Source organism: Magnolia sinica, chromosome 16 (genome assembly GCF_029962835.1).
Source record: "Magnolia sinica isolate HGM2019 chromosome 16, MsV1, whole genome shotgun sequence".
Lineage (NCBI taxonomy): Eukaryota > Viridiplantae > Streptophyta > Magnoliopsida > Magnoliales > Magnoliaceae > Magnolia > Magnolia sinica.
Genome location: NC_080588.1, coordinates 34,179,386 through 34,202,934, shown reverse-complemented (window position 1 = coordinate 34,202,934; position 23,549 = coordinate 34,179,386).

The following is a 23,549-nucleotide window of genomic DNA, read 5'->3' as shown; positions in this document are numbered from 1 at the left end:
TCAGTGAGCTTAAGTCCGACCGCACGTGGAATAAGGACTACCGGAAGTGCTCCATTGGATCGAGAGGGGCTTGATTTGGTTATAACCTAAGTATACCTTGGCCCTGGGGCTATTTTCATCAATGTTAGGCCTATATAAAGACCTTAAAACCCTCACTCTCTTTTCCATACGAATTTCCTAACCCTAGCTAAGAAAGAGAGAGGAAAAGAGAGAGTAAGTGAGAGAGAAGTTGGTGAATCATTTGAGATTCTTTCCTGTTACTCTACATCCTTAAACCATCACTTTTGGATCGTTATTCCGGCGATTCTAAGTTCCTTCTTGGGTAAGTTAATCTAACCCTAATCTATTTTAGAGCTTAGAATAGTCTCTGTGTTGATGCAGCTCATTTCTATTCTTGCCTTATGTTATCTAGTCGCCGTTGACGAAGACATATCGTCTGAATCAGTTCGGTGTGCTTTTTCTAGTTTAAGGTGCGGACTGTATTCGTATAGGTTATGGTTTTCAAGGCTTTCAATGTCAGATAATGGTTTATTCTTGTTGTGGGTGCAATTTCACATGCCAAGTGCTATGTTTATTTTGCGTTCCTGATATGTATGTATTATATTGAGATTTGTGTATTCTATGTATATGTAGGAAGTATCATATACATATAAAATATGAACATGTGTTTGCCATGATTATTTGTTGTGTACTTGTGCTAGTTTTATGTGTGTCAACTCCTTGGCAAAAGGAATTGTCCAAATGCGTGTATTCCAACATACGTCATGTATGTTGAACTATGTAGTCTAAGTGTTTGTAGAAATGTCTGAATGGTTTAAAGTGCAATATATTATCCTATTTGCGGGCATTGAGAAGCAATTCTCAACTCTCCTATTGGTGTATATGATTTCCTACGTGCAAGTCACATTCTTTGTTGGTTAACTTCAAGTATTACTTATGTGTAAATCCATGTTAAGTTGATATGCTTCAATGCTCACATATTACATGATTTGAATTGTCGTTCCTTTACTATTCTAAATTGTATATACATATCTATTATAATGGAATGTGTTTGGGACTATGAAATAGTCCAAGAAATCGATAATCGGCCTTGAGTTTGTGGCTGAGGTTGCTTTCACCATGAAGGACGTGATTTGACGAACCCGAGTCGTATTAGAGTTGTTGGCAATGGTTTGGCCACACGGAGTGTTTACGCACTCTATGTCGTTCAACCCAACGTGCACTCTTGCTAGTCGAGTCCGTCAAGTAACCCGATTGTCCGATGTATGTTCACCATCTATGGATGCTATTGTTTGAATCTAGGGTACCAAACTTACCGATGAAATCCTGTTAAACGTTGTACCTTGATCCCCTAAGACTCATGAGCCAGACATGGTGGTATGGGACACCGTGGTCGAGCTGTCGGCCTACGCTGGAGTGACGAGCCTCCCCGTAGTGACCAGTGAGCACATCAGACTCGTGAGCCGATTATGGTGGTATGGGACACTATATTCGTGCCATCGGCCTACATTGATTGGTGACGAGCCCTTTGTAGTGACCTCAAGCATACCTGGATACTGCATTAGGGCGACGAGCCTTAGAGTAGTAATGAAGGTATGATAGGCGTGCATTGATTGGTGACGAGCCCTTTGCAGCGACCTAGAACCATATGATCATATGAGATGGCCTAGGACTGACGACCCTAGAATGGATCACTATGTGGAAATTGATATGAGGAAGGTACCTTAGCTTCCCAATCCTGCTGTATGAAAAGGACTAATAATAACTTGGTTATCATGCTCATGCACGCATTTGCATGTGCGTAGAAGTCGTTGGCACTGCGGGAGGATGTCATGCATAACGTAAGATGAAGACGCTGAGGGAGTAAGGCAAGGGCATGCATCATTTATACATATATCCTTGCACTAACAAGAGTAATTAGGACATGTTTGATTTTTCTGCTTTATCATTACTGTTTGATTGAATTGATAACATGTTAACTTTTGCTTTATTGTTCTACTAAGTTGATCACTCACTCTCACGTTCTGCGGTGGTGTTTTGTAACGACCTTGGAATTTTTGTGCTAATCTTTCCTTAAGTAGTTGTTTTTGGGGTAATTAGCGCTTTACTTGATTGCTTGTGAAATTCGCATCAATCACTTTAAATTGTATCTGCATGGCTCTAAACGTGCAGATTAGTGAGCGCTACGTTACTCTGAAATCAGGGATCCATCGCTAAATCCAGTTGTTCTGGGGAATTTTTGGAAGATCTGGATCGGACCTAGACCGCGCGTCGAAAGTCCAATGGCGATGATCTTAGGCTGTTGCGGTCACTGAGTTGGGCTTGGTCTTCATCTCGAAAATCAAGTCGATCTGATGTTCTGGGTCGATTTGGTTGAGTTCGGAGTGAAGAGTGTGAGAACGGTTGGAATTTAATAAGCTTTTTATGAAATCTGAGTCGTGTCGCTTGCGCGACGATTTTAAGCATTCTGACCGTTGGATTCTGACCCAATTTCACCCTCGTCAGGATGGTTGGCCCATGCATATCCTAGTGCTTGTGGACTGATCGAGTTTCCGTGACCGTTGAATTGAGTGTGGTCCGCCACGGCGATCTGAAGAGCCGGCGGTACAAAAACTCAGCTGACCTAGATCCATGGTCTGAGCTTAAGTCCGACCTTTCGTGGTTATAGGCCCACCAAGTGCTTCGTTGGATCGAGAAAGGCGTACTTTGGTTATAACCTAAGTATACCTTGACCAGGGGTTATTTCCATCATTTTAAGGCCTATATATAGTCCTTAAACCCTAGTTCTCATTTCCATACGAATTTTCTCTAACCCTAGCTTGGAAAGAGAGTGGAAAAGAGAGAGTTAGTGAGAGAGATTGATTGGTGAATCATCTTGATTCTTCCTTGTTCTTCTTCACCTTTGAACCTTCACTTTGAATCGTTCCTCTGACGATTCTGAGATCTGTTGGGGTAAGTTAACCTAACCCTAACCTGTGTTAGAGCTTAGATTAGACTTGGTGTTGTTGTATCTCATTTCTATCCTTATTTTAGGGTATTCTTGCGCCGTTGACGAAGACAACTCGTCTAAATCAGTTCGGCGGTTCTTTCCTCGCTTAAGGTGCGGACTTTAAGTGTATAGGTTATGGTTTTCAAGGCTTTCAATCCCAGTTAGTGATTTATTCTTGTTATGGATGAGATTTCACATGTCAAATGTTATGTTTACATTGCTTTCCTGATATGCATGTGCTATATTGAGATTTGTGTATTCTAAGTGTATTTATAAAGTACCGTATACGTATAAAATACGCACTTGTGCTTGCCATGATTATTGGTCATGTATGTATGCTAGATGCATGTATGACAACTCCTTGGTAAAGGAATTGTCTAAGTGCATGTATTCCAACATACGTCATGTATGTTATTCCTTGTATGCTAAGTGTTTGTAGAAATGCATGAATGATCTACGTGTAATTGATTACACTAAATGCGGGCGTTGAGAAGTGATTCTCAATACTTCTATGGATGCGCATGATTTCCTTATGCATTTACATTCCAAGTTATTTAAATTCAAGCATTCCTATGCTTACATTTATGTTAAGTTGGTATTCTTCAGATGTGTATGCACCATGATTTGAGTGGTTGTTCCATTACTGTTTTACATTCCATATGAATATTTGTCGTAGTGTAGGATGTTTGGGACTATGCCTTAGTCCAGAAATCGGTAATTGACCCTTTGGTCGTGGTTGAGATTGCTTTCGCCACGTGAGACGCATTAGACGAACCCGAGTCGTATTAGAGTTGGCGGCGTGGTTTGGCCACGCGGAGTGTTTGCGCACTCTATGTCGCTCAATTCAACGTGCGCTCGTGCTAGTCGAGTTCGTCAACTAACCCGATTGTCCGATGTATGTTAACCATGTATGGACGCTATACTGCTTGAATCTAGGGTACCGAACTTACCAGTGAAATCCTAATAACCATGGTACCGATCCGCTAAGACTCATGAGCCGACATGGTGGTATGGGACACCGTGGTCGAGCCGTCGCCACGCTGGGTGACGAGCCTCCCGTAGTGACCAAAGTGAGCAACTAAACTCGTGAGCCGATTATGGTGGTATGGGACACTATATTCGTCTGCGGCCTACATTGATTGGTGACGAGCCCTTTGTAGTGACCTCGAGCATACCGGATACCGCAAGGAGGTGACGAGCCGATCTGTGGTAGTAAGGGCATGAAAGGCGTGCATTGATTGGTGACGAGCCCTTTGCTACGACCTCAACTATATGATCGTATGAGATGTCTAGGATTGACGACCCTAGTATGGATCACTGTTGGATGGTGATATGAGGAAGGTATCTTAGCTTCCCAATCCTGCCGTATGAATTGGACTAATAACAACTTGGTAATCATATCCATGCACCGCATTTGCATGTGCTTTGTAGATGTGGCGCACTTTGAGGCGATGTCATGCGTAACGTAAGATGAAGACGCCGAGGGTGTACGCGTGAGGGCACGCATCATATTGCACTCATACCTGCATTAACAAGAGTACTTAGGATTTATTTAATTGTCCCGCTTTATCATTACTTGTTTGATTGAATCGATAACATGTTAACCAATGCCTTATTGTTCCACCGAGTTGATCACTCACTCCCACGTTTCGGGGCGGTGTTTCACACCCACCAGACTGTCTTAGGCCCCGATGTTGCAGATGTGGATGCGACGCCCGAGGCAGAGCGGAGCCGGATGACGACGAGGCCGCCTTCTCCTATATGCAGGTTTTGAGACGGGTTCTAGCGAGCCTCGGTGTGCGCGGGATCTATGGGATGATTATTTTGGGAACTGAAATGATGTAACTTGTACTTATAATTTTGATAAATAACACTTTTACACGATCTGGTTGTATATGTAATTCAGTGGACTTACACTTGTACACATATTTTACTATAAGTCTTCCGCTTGCTTTATTCACTTATCCTGAATTATATTCGTGTTTTGGCTTAATCTATCCCATGTTTATGTGCTAATTCAGTCAACATACATCATTCATTAAATATGTTGCATAAGTGATGTTTTGGAACTCGGGAGCTGAGTTATGCTCGACCCTCGAATTTCAGGGCGTTACAAGTTGGTATCAGAGCATGATCTGGATTAAACCAGACCTGGGTTATGGTCACACACCGCACGTTGTCGCCACTATAGTGTCGCTTTGTGTTTGTGCTCCGTAGTTTCTATCGGCGAAAGTTTCTTGAAAACCTTTGCCGAGATCGAGTCTGTACCCTTACCTGATCACACACAGCGACCCGAAACCTTTCCTAGACCCTCTATTAATGAGTGTAGATGGTCTATCTTCCCATTATTCATCTTTAAACCTTCCAAAAATCGCTGTTTGCATCAGATTTCTGGGAGAATGTCCCGATAGGCTTCAAACTACACAAGGGGCCAATCGGGGCAGTTTCTGGGGGACCCAGGTGGGGAACCACATCATTTGGTCCAAGGAGGACCAGGAGGACCTCGCCAAATCGGCGAGGCATCGCCGATATGTCCAGAGACCGGCGATGCCATCGCGGGTTCGGCGAGGGATCGCCGGTCCGGCGGGCCGACGCGGGCCGATCGTCCATGAGGCTTGTGTGGCCCACCCCTCCACGGTTTTCATTTTAAAACCCTTCCTTTCATCTATTTCCTTCACAACACCCACCTCCAAGCTTTCCTTTCCTCCCAAAACCTCTCCAAACTCTCTCAAATCTCTCCCAAATCTTCATCTTCCTCCCATTTTCGTGCAAACCCATCACTCCATTCTCAAATCTTCCATTCCATTGCTGATTTCTCCATCTTTCCCTCTCATTTGAGCCCTTTCATTCCCTTTTTGGCTCATAGTTGTGTGGAAGCTTCACCATCTTCCTATTTCTCTCTTTCTCTCATTTCTCATGGCCCTCTTTGAGATTGTGACGGCCATCTTTTCCATTTCTTCCCTTCTTTCCTTGATGGATGAAGCCGGGCCGAGCCGCCCAACCCGTGCACGGAGGCCGAGAGGTGCCGACTCTAGCACGTCCGCCACGCGCGAGTTCCAGACGAAGCGGGACCTCGATCCTCGAGCTCCTATCAGTAGGACCTTGTTGGCGGAATGGTCGCATGGAGTCTAGGAGGGGCGTAGAGTCCTGTTTGAGGCTCATGGTGCGCCGCGGCTCTGTGGAGAGGTCTTCTTGTTGGAGCGCCTAGAAGGGGCCGGTTGGGGTCCCTTGTTCGAAGGCGAGTATCGCGCGAATGCTAGCACTGCTCGGGCCTTCTATGCCAACATTCTGGAGCCTTCGCTGGATCCTCTGTAGTTCAAGATTCCCTGTGGTAGCGGTCGAGTTGAAATTGTCAATGTTGCTTTGATATCCCGACTCTTGAAGGTGCCACTTGGGGAAGTGCATGCCCGCGAGAAGAATGTGGAACAGTGTGCGCGAGAAGGATCGTCGCACCCGATCCTTGTGTGGTCGTCGGTTGAACAGCCGAATAAGAGTCTTTTGGCTTCTCACATGACGGACGACTTCCGCTTTGCTTCACCACATCTTTACGTTCAATGTGTATCCGGTGGAGCAATCGCAATGAGTGTACGCGCTGATGGTAGATTTTCTATATCGATGGGGTGGAAGCGGAGTTGTGTGTGCCGACGTACGTCTTGCGCCCGATTATTCTCATCGCTCGTTCGAGTAGACGGACCGAGTCTCTTCCCTTTGGCCGCCTCATTTGCAAGATCGCACATGAGTTTGGCTATAGGCTTGAAGCTGAGAAGCCGGTCCCTGTTCGCCATATCAACTTGAGGACCCTTAAGCTGATGGAGGTTGGTTCTGGTCGGCTTGCCTCTGAGGGTTAGGCCGGGTCTGAGAGTGGTGACGATGAGAGTTATGCTGAAGGTGGTGCGGAGTCTGAGGAAGAAGCAGAGCAAGACGAGGAAGAGAGTGAGGCACAAGATTCGAGTGATCGCTCTCCTCCCGTGGTGCCAGAGCAGGGCGCAGAGCAGGTTGCAGAGATGCCCGTCTTACACGGCTTGAAGAAGGGCAAGCCGCTTTACGCCAGAGATGGTGGATCTTCGAGGCTTGGTTAAGCACAAGTTCAAGAAGATGTCCGGACTTTGAAGTCTATCCCTGTGTTTCTTGCAGGATAAGGGTGCCCCGCCTCCGTCTCCCGATTCCGACGAGTAGCATCGTCGTGGCCGTCTTTGCTTTGTTTGGTGTTTCTTTCGTGTGTGGCCGTTGTTGGCTTGTAGTTGGTGTTGTTGTAGTGTTGTAGGTTAGTGGTTGTAGTAGTTGTGGTTGTTTGAGGTGTTAGATGTTGTTGTTTTCATGCTTTCCTGGTCGTGATTCATGTATTGCCGCACTACTTGTATTGCGACGATTTTGGTTAATGGAATGCATGTGGTTTGTTTTTGGTGTTGTTGTGTTGTTGTTGTGTGGATGGATTATGTGACTTAGAATCGGACAAGTTGCATCCTTTGATTTAATGTAGGGATGCCTCCTAAGGGTTCAAGACTTCGGCCCGTCTATCTCGATTGAGTCGCTTGAGGGGGTTCCTCCCTTAAGTGATAGCCATTCAGATCCGCAGGGCCACATGGAGGTGGTGTTGGGTCGACACCTATGGCTCCTCCAGTCACACCCTCGGTTCCGAGCCGAGCCATGCACCTTCTTCTCGCTTCACCTGTTGATAGGTTTGAGCAGATGATGTTGTTGATGCAACAGCAAGGTCCAGAGCAGCAGAGCAGCAGCAGGAGTTCCTCTCCTCCATGGCTGGCATCTTCAGTCAGTAGGGGAGACTCCAACTGTTTCACCTATGCCTCCATCCGGGAGCGCCAGTGCGAGTGCCAGAGGCACATTCGAGCGATTCCAGCGCTTGCGACCTCCTACTTTGCGGGTTCTCATGACCCGAGGAGGCCGAGTATTGGATTGACCGCATCTCTAAGATGCCGAGGCCGTTGCACTGCTCTGAGGTCGAGCAGGTTGAGCTTGCCACCTTCATGTTTGAGAAGGAGGCCAGTTTGTGGTGGGACAGTGTGCTTCGCACTGTCGAGGAGGACTTCGTGTGGTCGTGGCAGGCGTTTGAGGCGCGCTTCCACGAGAAGTATTTCCCGGTGACGGACCGACATGAGAAGGAGAGTGAGTTCCTTCGCCTCCGCCAGGGAGGGTTGTCGGTTACGGAGTATGAGAACCGGTTTACTGAGTTAGGGCGGCATGTTCCTTGGATCCTGGGTGATCAGCCGATGAGGATGCGGTTTTTCTGAGGGGCTGCGACCTGAGATCCGATCGAAGATTTGCTGTGGCAGCATTTCTTCATATGCGGAGCTAGTGAGCATGTCCTTGCGAGCAGAGCAGACGGAGATAGAGCGTCCCGCATGCGAGCACCGATGCCTCCTAGGCCGAGACCGGATTTCCAGGGGGCACCTTTCCTTTGCAAGAGGCCGCGTGTTGATTCTCCTCCTAGGCGTTCAGCGCCGCCCGCTCAGCAGATGAGAGCTGATCTGAGATGTTCTTATTGTGGGAAGGTTGGGCACTTGGACCGTTTCTGCTTTTCCCGTATGCGAGCAGGTGGTTTTACTCCACCGCAGAGGGTTAGCCGTCCGATGCCTCCGGTTATTTCTCCTCCTCCTCTTCGATCAGCGCCAGCTCATCCATCCTTCACAGATTCCTGGTTTCAGGCCACCTCACCGGCCCATGGTTCCTCCGCCGAATCGTCGGCAGCAGCTCGTGTTCATGCGCTTTCAGATGAAGCGTATGTCTGACTTGGTGCCGAGGTCCTTTGAGGTGACAGCGCATATAGAAGGTATTCCCGTTTCTGTGCTAGTGGATACAGGGTCCACTACTTCTCTTATTTCTTATGCGGCAGTTAGGCGTTTGGGTTTGAGATCTGTTCCTATACCTGGAGTGACGCTTACTACCGCTACGGGGATGTCCTCTGCCTTGGGCAAGCGTTGTATGGATTGTTTGGTCGATCTAGGAAGTGGATCGATCCGTGTTGATTTGCTAGTCGCACCGCTTTATCACTACGATGTTATTATGGGTATGGATTGGCTCACGAGGGTGCGAGCCGAGATTGATTGTGAAGCGAGATCAGTGTCGATCCATGGACCTGAGGGCGAGATTGTTACTTTCCCAGTTCAGGTCAGTTACCCTATTCGTATTGATTTTTATTCTTCTCTGTTGGAGAGTTCGGCCGAGTCGGCGTTGGTTAGTACGCCGGTAGTTCAGGAGTTTGAAGATGTGTTTGAGTCGATTCCTGGATTACCTCCTCAGCGTGAGATTGATTTTGCTATCGATCTTATGCCTGGTGCGGCGCCCATTTCCTTACCCACCTATCGGATGCCTCCGAGTGAAATGGAGGAGTTGAGGAAGCAGATAGATAGTTTGCTAGAATTGGGTTTTATTCGGCCTAGTGTGTCTCCTTGGGGAGCACTGCTTTTGTTTGTGAAGAAGAAGGATGGTTCCTTGCGATTGTGTATTGATTATCGCAGTTGAACTTCTGGTAATCGTGAAGAATAAGTACCCTTGCCTAGGATTGATGATCTGCTTGATCGTTGAAGGGGGCACGGTACTTTTCAAAGTTGATCTGCAGTCAGGGTATCATCAGTTTCGCGTCAAGGATGGGGACGTGCGGAAGACCGCAGGACTAGTTCCGGCCATTATGAGTTCCTTGTGATGTCGCTTGGTCTGACGAACGCACCGGCCGTGTTCATGGATCGATGAACAGGGTGTTTCGGCTTTCCTGTTTCGATTTGTCATTGTATTTATTGATGACATCTTGATTTATTCGGCGAGCCGGCAGAGCACGAGGAGCACTTAAGAGCGGTTTTGGGTACTCTTAGGGAGCATCGGCTTTTCGCACAGTTAAGAAGTGTGATTTCCGGAAAGAGGAAGTCAAGTTCCCGGGACATGTGGTGTCCAAGGAAGGTATAGCCGTCGACCTTGCCAAGGTAGGTGCAGTTTCATCGAAGACAGCTGGTTCGATTTCTATCGAGGTGAGGAGTTTTCTTGGCCTTGCAGGATATTATCGACGCTTTATTCGGACTTCTCGAAGATTGCCGACCGTTGTCGCATGACACGGAAGGATTTGAAGTTTGCTTGGAGTGAGCAGGCGGAGTTAGCTTTTCGAGCCGAAGGACAAGTTGACGTCCGCCCCTGTGCTAGTATTGCGAGCAAGGGGTTAAGTATATTATATATACCGACGCCTCTCGTGTTGGTCTGGGTTGTGTCCTTATGCATAAGGACAGGGTGATTGCTTATGCTTCGCGTCGTTAAGGAAACACGAAGAGAATTACCCTACGCACGACTTGGATTGGCAATCATCTTCGCATAAAAGCTTTGGAGACCTTACCTCTATGGTGAGGAGTTTGAGCTCTTTTGCGACCACAAGAGCCTTAAGTATATATTCACGCAGCGTGATTTGAATATGAGGCAGCGCAGATGGATGGAAACATTGAAGGACTTCAAGTTCGATGTTTCTTACCATCCTGGTAAGGCGAACCTTGTGGTAGATGCGTTGAGTCGCAAGAAGGCTTTGAAGTTTGCGCTCCGCCGATGATAGCAGAGTGGGAGATGTTGGAGTTCGTGCGCGATTTTGAGCGAAGCTTACGGTGGTTGAGCCGTATGAGGTTATCGCACACATTCGTGAACCCGCTATCGACGAGAGGATCGTTGCAGCTCGGGCAGATGATGAGCTCTTAGTGAAGATGAGGCAGCGGGTTGGTCAGATGAGAGCTCCGACCGGAGTGTTAGTTCTGATGGGGCCTACGGTTTCGTGGCCGGTTATGTGTTCCCGACATCCCTGACTTGAGACGTGAGGTTCTCGAGTTAGCCCATAGTTCTAAGCTAGCGATGCATCCTGGTAGCACGAAGATGTATCAGGATATGAAGAGGTCTTATTGGTGGGACAATATGAAGGTCCAGATTGCTGAATTTGTTTCTCGTTGTCTCACGTGCCAGCAGGTCAAGGCAGAGCATCGCCGACCTCCTGGGTTGTTGCAGCCCATGCCCATAGCTGAATGGAAGTGGGATTTCATCTCTATGGATTTTATTTCCGGGTTGCCGAGGACGAGAAAGGGATTTGACTCTATTTGGGTGATCGTCGATCGATTAACGAAGTCGGCGCATTTCTTACCGATCGAGTCACTTACTCGCAGACGAGTTGGCTAGGTTGTATATCAAGGAGATAGTGCGTCGACATGGATCCCCTGGAGATTGTGTCCGATAGAGACACGCGTTTTACATCTATCTTCCGGACTCGTATTCAGAAGCAATGGGTGTGAAATCGAAGTGCAACGCGTTTCATCCGCAAACAGATGGGCGGACGGAGCGCGTGAATCAAGTCCTGGAGGATATGTTGCGAGCTTGTGTTTTGGATTTCAAAGACAGTTGGGATGATTGTCTTGATGCAGAGTTCGCGTATAATAATAGTTTCCAGTAGTATCGGCATGGCTCCCTACGAGGCGTTGTATGGTCGCCGTGCGAGCACCACATTGTTGGGCGTAAATTGGTGAGCGTAGTTTGCTTGGCCCGAAGTTGTGCAGGTGACTTGAGAGAAGGTTGACATCATTCGACGCCGACTTCTGAGCAGGCATAAGAGTTATGCGGATACGAGGCGTCGACCGCTTGAGTTCGTAGTGGGAGATCATGTTTTTCTGAAGGTCTCTCCTATGAAGGGAGTTTTGCGATTCGGTAAGAAGGGGAAGCTGACGCCGAGATTTATTGGTCCATTTCAAGTTCTGGATCGAGTGGGAGCGGTAGCTTACCGCCTTGCTTTGCCCACACCTCTTGCGGGCGTGCATAACGTATTTCACGTTTCTATGCTGAAGAAGTACGTTCCTGATCCTTCGCATATTATCAGTTGGGAGCAAGTGCAGTTAAGTGAGGATGCCACTTATGTACTGCAACCGACACGTATTCTGGATAGAAAGGAGCAGGTACTGCGTAGCAAGGTTATCCCTCTCGTGAAGGTGTTATGGTCGCATCATGGCGTAGAAGAGGCTACTTGGGAATCTGAAGCTGAGGTCAGGAAGACCTACCCTCTGATCCTCGAGGATTATACGAAGGTATGAATTTCGAGGACGAAATTTTCTTTAAGGGGGGTAGATTGTAACGACCTTGGAATTTTTGTGCTAATCTTTCCTTAAGTAGTTGTTTTGGGGTAATTAGCGCTTTACTTGATTGCTTGTGAAATTCGCATCAATCACTTTAAATTGTATCCACATGGCTCTAAACGTGTAGATTAGTGAGCGCTACGTTACTCTGAAATCTGGGATCCATCGCTAAATCCAGTTGTTCTGGGGAATTTTTGGAAGATCTGGATCGGACCTGACCGCGCGTCGAAAGTCCGATGGCGATGATCTTAGGCTGTTGTGGTCACTGAGTTGGGCTTGGTCTTCACCTCAAAAATTAAGTCGATCTGATGTTCTCGGTCGATTTGGTTGAGTTCGGAGTGAAGAGTGTGAGAACGGTTGGAATTTAATAAGCTTTTTATGAAATTGAGTCGTGTTGCGCGACGATTTTAAGCATTCGACCGTTGGATTCTCGACCCAATTTCACCCTCGAATCAGGAGTTGGCCCCGGCATATCCTAGTGCTTGTGGACTGATCGAGTTTCCGTGACCGTTGAATTGAGTGTGGTCCGCCACTACTGATCTGAAGAGCCGATCGGGCGTTACACTGACCTAGATCCATGGTCGGTGAGCTTAAGTCCGACCTTTCGTGGTTATAGGCCCACCGAAGTGCTTCGTTGGATCGAGAAAGGCGACTTTGGTTATAACCTAAGTATACCTTGACCCGGGTTATTTCCATCATTTTAAGGCCTATATATAGTCCTTAAACCCTAGCTCTCATTTCCATACGAATTTTCTCTATGCGTAGCTTGGAAAGAGAGTGGAAAAGAGAGAGTTAGTGAGAGAGATTGATTGGTGAATCATCTTGATTCTTCCTTGTTCTTCTTCACCTTTGAACCTTCACTTTGAATCGTTCCTCTGACGATTCTGAGATCTTTTGGGGTAAGTTAACCTAACCCTAACCTGTGTTAGAGCTTAGATTAGACTTGGTGTTGTTGTATCTCATTTCTATCCTTATTTTAGGGTATTCTTGCGCCGTTGACGAAGACAACTCGTCTAAATCAGTTCGGCGGTTCTTTCCTCGCTTAAGGTGCGGACTTTAAGTGTATAGGTTATGGTTTTCAAGGCTTTCAATCCCAGTTAGTGATTTATTCTTGTTATGGATGAGATTTCACATGTCAAATGTTATGTTTACATTTCTTTCCGATATGCATGTGCTATATTGAGATTTGTGTATTCTAAGTGTATTTATAAAGTACCGTATACGTATAAAATACGCACTTGTGCTTGCCATGATTATTGGTCATGTATGTATGCTAGATGCATGTATGACAACTCCTTGGTAAAGGGAATTGTCTAAGTGCATGTATTCCAACATACGTCATGTATGTTATTCCTTGTATGCTAAGTGTTTGTAGAAATGCATGAATGATCTACGTGTAACTGATTACACTAAATGCAGGCGTTGAGAAGTGATTCTCAATACTTCTATGGATGCGCATGATTTCCCTTATGCATTTACATTCCAAGTTATTTAAATTCAAGCATTCCTATGCTTACATTTATGTTAAGTTGATATTCTTCAGATGTGTATGCACCATGATTTGAGTGGTTGTTCCATTACTGTTTTACATTCCATATGAATATTTGTCGTAGTGTAGGATGTTTGGGACTATGCCTTAGTCCAGGAAATCGGTAATTGACCCTTTGGTCGTGGTTGAGATTGCTTTCGCCACGTGAGACGCATTAGACGAACCCGAGTCGTATTAGAGTTGGCGGCAGTGGTTTGGTCACGCGGAGTGTTTGCGCACTCTATGTCGTTCAATTCAACGTGCGCTCGTGCTAGTCGAGTTCGTCAACTAACCCGATTGTCCAGTGTATGTTAACCATGTATGGACGCTACTGCTTGAATCTAGGGTACCGAACTTACCAGTGAAATCCTAATAACCATGGTACCTGATCCGCTAAGACTCATGAGCCGGACATGGTGGTATGGGACACCGTGGTCGAGCTGTCGGCCTACGCTGGGGTGACGAGCCTCCCCGTAGTGACCAGTGAGCAACTAAACTCGTGAGTCGATTATGGTGGTATGGGACACTATATTCGTCGTCGGCCTACATTGATTGGTGACGAGCCCTTTGTAGTGACCTCGAGCATACCCGGATACCGCAAGGAGGTGACGAGCCGATCTGTGGTAGTAAGGGCATGAAAGGCGTGCATTGATTGGTGACGAGCCCTTTGCTACGACCTCAACTATATGATCGTATGAGATGTCTAGGATTGACGACCCTAGTATGGATCACTGTTGGATGGTGATATGAGGAAGGTATCTTAGCTTCCCAATCCTGCGGTATGAATTGGACTAATAACAACTTGGTAATCATATCCATGCACCGCATTTGCATGTGCTTTGTAGATGTGGCGCACTTTGAGGCGATGTCATGCGTAACGTAAGATGAAGACGCTGAGGGTGTACGCGTGAGGGCACGCATCATATTGCATTCATACCTGCATTAACAAGAGTACTTAGGATTTATTTAATTGTCTTGCTTTATCATTACTGTTTGATTGAACGATAACATGTTAACCTAAGTGCCTTATTGTTCCACCGAGTTGATCACTCACTCCCACGTTTCGGGACGGTGTTTTAACCCCAGACTCTGTCTTAGGCCCCGATGTTGCAGATGTGGATGCGACGCCCGAGGCAGAGCGGAGCCGGATGACGACGAGGCCGCCTTCTCCTATATGCAGTTGAGACGGGTTCTAGCGAGCCTCGTGCTACGCGGGATCTATGGGATGATTATTTTGGGAATCAAATGATGTAACTTGTACTTATAATTTTGATAAATAACACTTTTACACGATCTGGTTGTATATGTAATTCAGGGACTTACACTTGTACACATATTTTACTATAAGTCTTCCGCTTGCTTTATTCACTTATCCCTGAATCATATCTGTGTTTTGGCTTAATCTATCCCATGTTTATGTGCTAATACAGTCAACATACATCATTCATTAATTATGTTGCATAAGTGATGTTTTGAAACTCGGGAGCTGAGTTATGCTCGACCCCCGAATTTCAGGGCGTTACATGTTTAAACACCAACCAGACTCTGTCTTAGATGCAGATCTTGATGCGACCCCTGAGGCAGAGCAGGAGTTCAAGGATGATGAGGTTGCGTTCTCTTTCATGCAGTTTTCAGGCGGGTTCTTGTGAGCCATGTCCTGATGTGCGGGAATTCTGGATTTTCTTTTGGGAATAGATGAATTTCATTTTAATACTTGTATTTTAATAGCAGCACTTGTAAGTATGACCTGGCATGTATATGTATTTTAGGGACTTTCACCTGTACACATATATTTCTTTGAGTCTTCCGCTTGTGTTTTTTACTTATCCTTGAATTATATTTGCAGTTTGGCTTAATCTATTCTATGTTTTATGTACTCATACAGACAACATACATCCATCATTAAATATGTTACATAAGTGATGTTTTGAAACTCGGGAGCTGAGTTATGCTCGACCCCCGAATTTCAAGGCGTTACAGGAAGACTGAAGCATATATATTTGAACAGGTAAGTGTTTCACAACCTCCAGAGTATGATTATGTAAACGGGCTGAATATATACATGTGTTGTTTTCAAAATAGACAAAATATCAAAATGTAAAGTGTCTCATTAATCCATGTGTCCCTGTAATCCCGATGAATCAGCCGAGGTCTACATAGACCTGCCTAAGAGTTGAACGTAGGAGAATTCTTCCTCCTCATCTATGAAGTCTAACTTCGCTGCATAGGCTTCGTCATCACCTGCATCTAAACCAGAGTCTGGTTGGTGTTTTAAAACACTGTCCTAGGGTGGGAGTGAGTGATCAACTCAGTGGTATTGTAAGGCAAAAATTAACATGTTATCAAGTCAATCAAGCAGTAATGATAACGCAATACAATAATCACTTCCCAGCTATTCTTATTAATACAAGAATGGTGTGCAGTAATGATGTATGTCCTTGCACAAAGCTCCCTCACAAGAGACTCCGGTAACCAATTTCGCATATGACAACACTCCCTAAAGTGCACCTTTCTCGCAAAAGCACATGCAATATGATGTATGGTCATGTTAGCTGAGTACTTAATTAAGCTTATTCACACAATAGATTTTGGAAGCCAAGGTACCTCCCTTTATATCGTTGACCCAAACTGAAGGATCCATCTAGGGTCGTCAATCTTAGTTAATCACATACGATAGGCAAGTGGTAGGGCATCACCCCTAATGAAAAGCAGTCAATAGGCAAATTCAAAACTTTATACTCATGGTCACTACGGGGTGGCTAATCACCTCGGTGTAAGCCGACAGCTCAAACATGGTGTCCTATACCACCATGCCCGACTCACGAGTCTGAGTTGCTCATTGGTCACTACGGGGAGGCTCGTCAGCCTAGCGTAGGCTGACAGCTCGACCACGGTGTCCCATACCACCACGCCTAGCTCATGAGTCTTAGCGGATCATGGTACCATAGTTAAAACGGGCTTTTACATTGGTAAGTGGTACCTTAGATTCAAGCAGTGATGTCCATACATGGTAAAAACACAGTGGGCCAATCAGTTTATTTGGTAAATTCGATTGGTACGAGCACATGTTGACTTAATCGACATGGAGCGCATAAGCACCCCTTATGCCCTAACCACTGTCGACAATCGTCGTGCGACATGGATTCGTCGAGTTCCCAAAGGTGGCGAGACTAATTCAGCCACCTGTACATGGATTGTTACCGATTGCATGGGCTACGTTGTAGCCCCAATCTTACTTAGATGCAATAGGTAGACACATGTGATAATCATGCCAGCCTTTTACAAACAATCCAAATAAATCCCTCATTTGAGCATTTCATCAAACACATTGAACAGGTCACCAAACACTTGCATTTTATCCACAAATTGCATGGCGGCAAATATGATTACATGAAAGAAACTATACATATGATTAAGGTAAATGAGAATCCTATCTTAATACTCTTAATAAATACAAATCATCAACATTTTTCTCATTCATACAATTTATTAAACACAGACTACACATTACCAAATACATAGACTAGATTAGTTACGTCGTATATTTTGGCAATTCCTTACATAAAGAGGTCATATGCATATGACAAACATGAACCCTAGATTAGTAATCATGGCAAGCACATATCACGTTTACATGTTCATTCAAACATTTCAACAAACACATAGGATGCATATCTCATTCTACATAGTTCATACATGTATATTACATCGAAAACGACGTAACTAAGATCATATGGCAACAATCAAATTAGACATAAATCATTAGCTGACATTGAAAGTATTGAAAACCATAACCTGAACATTTATAGTCCGCGCCTTTTGTCGGAATACTCGATTCGGACTCAGTTCGAATTCTACGTTCTCGAAAATGGAACGACGGGTACCTAAATCATGAAATAGGTTAGCTAGTTTGTCGATTACTCAATCTAGATCTTTACAACGATACTAGGGTTAGGTTTTCTAACCCAAATCGTAGCCGAAAACGATCATGTAGCGAAGTGGGGAGGTGAATCAGTATGTGGAGTAGTGGGAGAGAACTGCTGAAGCAATCTCTAAAGATCTCTCTTCTATCCTTCCTCTTTTCTCTTCTTTTCTCTGTTCTCTCTCCTAGGGTTTGGAGAAATTCGTATGGGAGAGATATGGGGTAGTTTAAGGGCTATATATAGGCCCAGAAGTGATGCAAATGGGCTCAAGGCTATGGTATACTTAATTTATATCCAAAGGGCGACTATTTTCGACAAACAGGATTCATAGGAAGCCCCACAACTCACATAAGTCATAGTGTAAGTTCCCTGACAATGGATCTATGCCAAGATATAGTTTCAGTGTGATTGGATAGGTCGATTGACCGTGGAGGACTGCGTCAGATCAACGGTCGTTCTTACTCGATCGGGGCCACAAGTATACGGATATGTGCAGGGAAATTTCCTTTTCCCATGGGTGAAGTTTGGTTAGGAATTGACGGTCTAAAATCCTCAATTTCACGTGTGAGCGAATGGCCCAATTCACTTAAGTTTCAATACATTTTCTAAAGATATTCACGTTTCTCACACACTTCACTCAGGGCTCAACTTGTGCATTTCTATATACTATCTGGGCTCGATTCCTGCGATGGTTGTCAAGCCCAGTAGGATGGATGTAACCTTATAGTTTCGCGCTCATCAGATTCTCGACGTGCGGTCCAGGTCCGTATGGAGTTTCAATGTACTCTCGAGAGCGACAGGCTCTTGGGATTTTTTCTAGGTCTTTATGTCGTGTTGAGTTAGTGGTATCAATGGTTTTAGGTCTTGCCATTTTTAGAAATGGTGGTTCGAGCTAAATTCATCGATTATTTAGTTTTGCACTTAACCTATTTTTGCCTAAATTTCTACGGGATACGATCCTTAGGTATTTCTGCCTGAGGTGGTACTCGGGTCTTTATACTAATTTTTTTGAGACGTTACAAAGGAGCATACACAAGGGTGGAACAGCTGCCAAAGTGTTTGTCTACTTCCCTAATTTATTTATCATGCTTTGTTTAAGAGATTTAGTTTCAATCATGTCAATGATTGGCTCAACCTCTTACTAGGGCTAAGATGTGAAGCTTGTATTGTATTTGGATGTTTATTTTGCTTTGATTCTTGTTTATGTTGAACTTCATTGGATTCTAATTTGATTTTAAGGAATATTTTTAGTTTTCTATGATTTATTGTGACTCAAATTACAATAAATGATGTGATAACTTTGGATATCTTCTTTTCCTATTTTGAGATTGTGAGATTGGTAAATCTTATATTTCACCCTCATCTCCTGGGCATGGTAGGGTGATGGAATCCCTTCCACTCATCATAATTCTCTTCTATTGAGAATTAGGTCAATGAAAAGTTCATATTTAATTTAATTGTTTTATCTTCCAATTGGATATGATAGGACTCCAATTCCAATTGTGTTCCTTGAATCAAGTAAGGTAGCATCTTGATAGCTAAAGTGGATCCTTGGCACCCTAGTTCCTAACTTTAATTGATAATTTAAACATTATTCATAATTACTCTTAATTATTCATATTTTAATTTAGATCTTCTTTTAGTTCTAGTTCTTTTCAGAATACGTACAAGTTTAGTCCTTGTAGATTCGACCTCGTTCTCACGAGTTATTACTACATCGCGACTAAAAAGGAGAGCTTAAGAAGTCCTAGAACGGGGGTGAATAGAACTATGTTAAATAATCGAATAAAGTACTAAACAATAAATAAATTAGAGATCTCAATTACACTGGTATTGAAATGTTGATTCAAACTGATCCGTATGACAACCTTCACCTAAACAAGTTTAGGTAGAACAACCTTATTTCACGAATTTGATAAGAATCAAAATTCCAAACTGAACAAGAGTAAATAAAATAAATATTACAATCATTCACCACTCATACTAAAATGAAATTACAACCATTCATCATAAAAATAATAAAAGCATTCACCACAAATACTAAGAATTATAGTGGTTCGATGTGTCAACAACTGTTCTTAAATAGCCACACCTACTCCACTCTCAAAATTACTATCCATGTAATCTTGACTTTCACTATGAATAAGATTTTCTCAGGGTCACCTTAAAACCTGATACAGTTGTAATTTTACTGGGCTATCACAAACAAAAACCCTCACTGAGATTTTCTAGCTTATCTCAGAAAAATCAACGCTGAAATTTTCTGTTTATCTCAGAAAAACCAACACTGAGATTTTCTGGCTATCTTTGAAAAACCAAATACAAAATGTAAATGTATACTTATCTTCACCATAGAAGAAGTTGTAGACAAAGAATCGCTTTTCTTGAATGTTGAATGCTCAATATTCAATCCGATAGAAAAGTTCAGGGTTCTATTGATTTTAATTAAATTTAAACTAATTGCCACTTATGTTAACTCCTTTAAATATCAATAAGAAGAGTATTCCCTCTCATTTTAAAATCAGAATGACAAAATTTGAGATTAAGGAATTAAACTAAAAAACTATAAAATGATTTATAAATACCGTTTAATAACTTGACAATAACTGAGGTTTCTTACTCTCTTGCAAAAAGATTTTGATAGACTTGAATGAATTTTCGGATTGAGAGAGAACCACAATTTATATGCAAAAAAGTTGTTTCTTCGACTGGCCCAAGTACCAGATTCTGATCCAACGAATTTTCAAATTTGAGCGGGATAAGATTTAACAAATCTTCGACTAGTCGAAGGTGGTCTTTGACTGGTCGAACATGGTCTTCGATTGGTTGAAGGAGGCAAAATTCGAATTGATTTAGTTGCTAGACTTCGAGCCGAGAAACGCTCGACTGGTTGAGCAGACCACTTGACTGGTCGAAGGTGTAAAAGAAATTTTGTTTTCACTCGATTTGTATTAGGACTGGTTGAAACTCAACCAAATACAATCATAAAAACCTAATTTTAAATATATTTTGAAAGCACCTAAACCTAAGGTCTTTCTAGGGCTTATAATACATGTATGGACTGAACTTCATTGTCTTGAAGTAGATTAGAGACTTGAACTTTTCTAAGGAGCTTAATCTTCTGCTAGAACATTTGTAGATCTTGACTTCATGTTATCTTCCGAGCTTGATCTTCAACTTGATCTTGAGCTTGATCTTTTATTAGATCTTAAACTTGTTTCAACCTTGATCTTGAATCATCCTTGAAGATCACTTGATAAGATGTTTTGACTAAACAAAATTTGACAAACAAAGTGTGAAGTGTTCTTTAAACATTATAACACTTACAACTCTCCCTTTGTCAATTTTGTGAAAAAACACTTAGTATTACAATTATTAGAATGAAGCTTTTTTACTCTTGTACTCATGTTGTAGAAGATTGTTAAAGATTTACTTGTAACACTCCGAATTTTCACAGCCAGAGTTTATAATCGTGCCCGAGAAAACCGTGTGTTAGTAATGTAAACTTGGATGCTTTAGAAATCGCACCTTTTTTTTAAAAAATCGCATCCAAATACATTCATGAAGGTAACATTCACAAGAATAAAATTGACTAGATTGATTATTTCATCGGAGTAAAGAAATTTAATAAATAATCAAATGCCTTTTCAATGGAAGCATATTACATTAATCGAGTTCGCAGTGGAAGTATAAAACTAAATGATAAAACTATCTTCGTATTTTTCTTTTGGTATAGTCTTTTATAGGGAGATGGTCCTCTAGGTCTTCAATCTGTACATCACTTGTATCATCTTCATGGTTGGGAGAGGGTCAACACCCTACTCATAGTGATGATCATCCTTTAAGATTAACAATAATTCAAGAGATTCATAAAAGTAATGTAAGAGTTCTAATACGTCACATACTCCACTACTATGAGACATATCAATATGCGTAAACCATCTACATGAATGTATGCTTAGAAAAGTGTATGCGGCTCATCATACGTAGTGATCACTATCACAATCTGGAAAACAGTTCATGATATCCGGCTCGACCAGCACTCTCACTATACGGATACTCATCGGCGTGTCCCACGTTAACATGGATTTATCTGAGCATCTTAAGGTGACACAATGACGCGATTGATGAATTTACGTAACACGATGTGTTCATGGAGTGACTATTTGTAACAAACAATCCTGAGGAGTGATGTAATACGCATGACATTTTACTTATGTCGATTATGTACCACACCAACCAACCCACAAAATTACGTGCTGACCAAGAGTGCCGCTACTCGTAAAGCATTACGTCCACGATAAATATTGAGTCACTAGTCGTGATACCTTTAACACATCACTTACAGTGATAGAGAATGTAAACTGAATCATGATTCGCAAAGGGTAAATTATCAATTGCAAAGAGGGAATCTTAGTAACATAAAAACATAGTATGTAAAAGGCAAGATAAAGCATATCAACTCAAACTACTGTAAGCTTAAAGGAATAAAACCTTCACTTTTAAAGTCAAATTGTCCTCATCCGATGCTAGGTGTTCCTACATACTCCTTCACATTCAATCTTATCTTATATCATAAGATCTACAAGGTTAGGATTAAATCTATGGATATGTCTATGGCCTAGGCATAAGGTTTAACTAATTACTATTTCAGTAACACTTGAATCAAGACATTAGGTAATCACATAATTTACCTCATTTAACATAGCTCGTCAATCTTATAACTCCATCTGATGAACGCTTCTCACCAAGGTTCTTAGTACTGTAGGACCCAAAACTAACTCGAACCTGGCCCCGACCTAGACCTAGGACTCGACGAGTTGACTCAGAACAACAATCTCTCTCTCTCTCTCTCTCTCTCTCTCTCTCTCTCTCTCTCTCTCTCTCTCTCCTTTCCTTTCTCTTTCTTCTTCTTTCTTTTCTGTCTTTTTCTTTTCCTTTGTTTTCTTTTCTTTTCTTTTCTTTCTCTTTCTTTTTCTTCTTTCTTCCTTGCTGCCACGTCCAGCAAGGGCTGGCTGCTAATCTTCTTACATTTCTTTGTTTCTTCCTCTCTCTTCCCTACTGGTGCATTTTCCAGCACAGGTGGGGACGCATTTATACCAGCTGAGGCCTTCGAAGCCTTTCTTGCGTAAGCTGCGTAAGAGGCGGCTATTTTATGCACGCCCTCTCGCTTTTTGGTAGGGTGTTCTGCAAAGTCTTGCGTGAGGCCCAGATTGGTGAGGATATAGTATTGAACGACCCCATCTGATCCTTTGGTTGAGGTGCCTTTGAAGGGAGGTTGTGCAGGAGATGTTTTCTGGACGGTTTCTGATCTTCCTTTGGCGTGCGATCGGACGAACGGACGGTTTCCGATCTTCGCACGACTTCTTGCTGTGAAAGAGGTTTCCAGAAACTTACGGATGCAGCAGCGTGGTTTTGCGTAAAAGGAGGTGGAAATACCGGATCCTCCTCTTCCTAACGCTCCTTTTGGATGACGTGGTTATAGTTGGAATCCAAATCCTAAGGTTATGGATAGTTTAGATCAATATGAAACTCAATTCTCGGTCATGGAAAGTCTTTTGAGCCATCTCGGTTTAATTGCTGTTTTAGAAATTTCATCTTCGCACAATCCAGTTGTGACTGGATTGGTGCCCACGTGGAAACTAGTCTTTGTGCGGAGCAGCCAAGGTCCTTTCGGAATTGGCCCATCATCAAGATGGACGGTTTGGATCATCTCACTGGTTGATCCTGGTGGGCCATAGGCTTCACAATCGGACGTGTGCATGCATGAGAGAACAAGGCCAGTTAGGTTTCGATCAGGCTGAGCTCCTCTATAGGATGGACGTTTCCGATTATCGTGGGCCATTGTGATGGTGGCCCATCAGCGTCCTCAAACGGACGGGATCCGTTAGCGTGCCGGTAGGGAGAAATCCCTCCGTTTTCGGGATTACGTCGGGTCAAACCATGTTTGACTCTACCTCTGGATCAGTGCGCGGCGGGAGTGCGTGCACTATGTACGTACATGACTTAAG